Source organism: Magnolia sinica, chromosome 3 (genome assembly GCF_029962835.1).
Source record: "Magnolia sinica isolate HGM2019 chromosome 3, MsV1, whole genome shotgun sequence".
In the NCBI taxonomy this organism is placed as follows: domain Eukaryota; kingdom Viridiplantae; phylum Streptophyta; class Magnoliopsida; order Magnoliales; family Magnoliaceae; genus Magnolia; species Magnolia sinica.
The window spans coordinates 1208011-1211251 of NC_080575.1; the positions used below are offsets into that span (position 1 = coordinate 1208011).

Genomic DNA, 3241 nt, shown 5'->3' on the forward strand with positions numbered 1-3241 from the left:
TGATCAATTCGATGGTTCCCGATTACACATGATATGGTTGGGCTACCGGGATCCTTGAATTTCTGCGGCACGTCTTGCTTCAGGATGGCACTCACTTTTTCAGTCAAGAAGATTTTCTTTTGAATAATTTTTCATCTTTTGGTCGTGCATAAGTCTTTCAGGAATTTGGCATATGAAGGTATCTGTTTAACGACATCAAGTAGAGGAATGTTGACTTTCACCTGTTTCAACACCTCTAGGATATCCTGAGAGTTAGAGAGAGGTTTTGGTGAAACCAACCGTTGGGGGAATGGAGCAACTGGCTTCTCTAGAAGTTCCGGTTCTACTTTTTGTGGGGCATCACTGGATCCATCATTGTTGTCCTCTTCTGGTTCTTGAGGCTTTTCGGGCCTAACCGGAAGAGTTTTATCAATGATCTTCCCACTCCTAAGAGTGGTGATGGATTTAGCATGTCCCATCTGATTTGAAGAGCTGGGATCATTATTCTCGTACTGCGGTTTAGGATTGGGGAGCGGTTGTGCAGGAAGCATCCCCTTTTCTATAACCATCATACGAGAATCTATCTTTTACATAAAATCTGTAATTCCCCGCATTGCCTGAGCCAGCTCTTGTATGGGATTTTGAACCAGTTCCTCTTGAGGTTTCACTTGATTTGGATTTTGATTAAAGAAACCTGGAGGAGTAGCCGTTTGTCCATTCCTCCAACTAAAATTTGGATGATTTTTCCAGCCAGGATTGTATGTATTGGAGTTAGGTCCAGTAAAAGGTCTTTGATAATTATTTACGGCATTGGCTTGTTCATTCAACACTCCTCGAAAGGCAGGTATTGTAGGACAGTTTTCAGTTGTGTGAATGTTGCAATCACAGATGCCGCAAACAATTTCATTGACCTTATCCTTCTTTCCTTCCATGGCCTCAACTTTCCTTATGAGCGTAGTCACTTTACACTTGAGATCATCCTCTTCTTTCAAGAGATATAATCCACCTTTCTCCTTTGATTGAGTCGGCCTAGACGTGGTGTTCGACTTTGGGTAATAGTCCCAAGATTGTGTTTTTTCAGCCAAACTGTCGAGGTAGTCCCATACCTCGTCGACATCTTTATTAATGAATTCTCCATTACACATTGTCTCGACCATTTGGCGCATGGAAGATGTCAGTCCATCGTAGAAAAAATTTGTAATGCGCCACGTTTCAAATCCGTGTTGTGGGCATGAACTGACCAAATCTTTGAACCTTTCCCAACATTGGAAGAATGTTTCATCTTCCTTTTGGGCAAAGTTCATGATTGCTTTTCTGAGGGTAATCGTTTTATGATGTGGGAAGAATTTTTTTATAAATTCCCTCTGCATGTCGTTCCATGTGCCAATGGATCTAGGACGCAGTGAATGTAGCCACGTCTTAGCTTTCTCTTTTAAGGAAAAAGGAAAGAGTTTCAACCTAATTGTATCCTCAGATACATTAGGAAAACATAATGTAGCTATAATCTCATCGAACTCTTTCAAATATAAATATGGACTCTCTGATTCAAGTCCATGGAATTTGGGAAGGAGTTGGATAACTCCTGGCTTGATGTCCATTTGTCCTGTGTTTTCAGGAAAAATCATGCATGAGGGCATACTCACTCCCGCCGGTTGTAGATAATCTCGTAGAGTACGAGGCGGGGGTGCCTGTTGCACCTCATTCTCATCTTGGGTATCCTCCACCCTAGGTGGAAGTAGAGGAGGTTGGTCTTCAGCCATAACTTCACTTAACTCAGGGGATTTCGAGTGGTGTCTAGTCCTGCGATGGATAGTCAACCCCTCAACCACTCCTCCTTCAGTCAAGAGACGTCGAGTGTCGTCACGGGCCCACTTGGGCATGAAAAACACTTGCAGCCTTCGATTAAAAACCTAATCCTAAGAAAGGAAAAGAAAATCTAGAAAGAAAGAGAGAGTTGGAAAGAAATTACCAAATTGGAGTCCTAAGTTAAAAACCTGCAAAATAAAACAAAAATAAGTTAGATTCTAAAAAGAGAAGAATGATCCTTTAAAAGAAAAATAACAGTAAATTAATTTCTAAAAGAAGGTATTCTTAAAAGAAAGTGAAAATTTCTAAAATAAATTAGAAAAGTCCTAAACTAGAAAGTAAATTACTAAAAGAGAATTGAAAAATAGAAAGTAGGGAAGGAGTGTACCGAATTAAAGATTTCTATCTTAAAGGCCTACAAGATAGGAAGGTTAGTTTCTAAACAGAAATTCTAAAAAATAAATTAGGAAACAAATTAGATTCTAAGAGTGTTAGAATTAGAAAGTTAATAAAATAAAAATAGAAAGTTAATTTCTAAGAAGGGAAAGAAATAACCTAAATTCAAAAAATAAACTATTTCCTACAGAAGGGAGGATACTAGAATTAGAAAATTTCTAAAATTTAAACCCTAATTCTAAAAATATGAAAAAGTAGAGAGATTAGGAAGGAATTACCAATTGAGAAACTTATGTCCAGATCCTATAAAACAGGAAACAAGTTAGTTTTGAACTCAAATAAAAATAAATAAATAAATAAAAACTAAGGTTAGTAAAATCCTAATCTTAAACTAATCCTAAAACCAATTAATTTCAGAAAATCGTAACCGTCAGTCCCCGGCAACGGCGCCAAAACCTTGTTCACACCCCAAGTGCAGGGTTGTGATGTAGTAATAAACTCGGTAAGACCGAGGTCGAATCCACAGGGACTGATACCTGTACGTTATCTGAAACCAAGTAGAACTAGAACTAGACTAAGATGTGATCTAAACCAAATAGAATTTAAGAAATAATTGCGAAATAATTATCTAAAACTTTAAGAAATTCTGAGAAAGGAAACTAGGGATTCAGAGGATCCACTTGTAGAGATCAGGGAGATCTTATGCTTGCATCAGGAATCATGGAAATCAAATTGAATTTACTTGATCTAAGTTTTAAGAGATGAAAAGTATATGAATTAGAATGGATTCCATCATCTAACCATGCCAGGAGACAAAGCAAACAACAGGATTAAACTAATTACCAACTAATCAACCATGTATGAGGATCAGGAAGGGTACTGTCATCCTACCATGCCCATGGAGCAATGATGGACAACAGGGCTTCCTGACTTCATAAACATAAAAATGGGAAAGAAATATTCAAAGCCATTGCAAACCCATTGTAATTTCAGTCACAACAGACCATTAAAGACTAAGAAAAATATTCCTTATAATAATCAACTTAAAACCAAGTTCAGT

The 3241-nt window shown here is 37.7% G+C and overlaps 1 non-coding gene across 1 annotated transcript; it reads left to right on the plus strand.

The window, feature by feature from the left end:
* Positions 1-1194: 1194 nt before the first annotated feature.
* LOC131241581 (small nucleolar RNA R71) lies at positions 1195-1301 on the plus strand. Its single transcript, XR_009169140.1, has one exon. It is a non-coding gene; the product is annotated as a small nucleolar RNA R71 (small nucleolar RNA).
* Positions 1302-3241: the final 1940 nt, after the last annotated feature.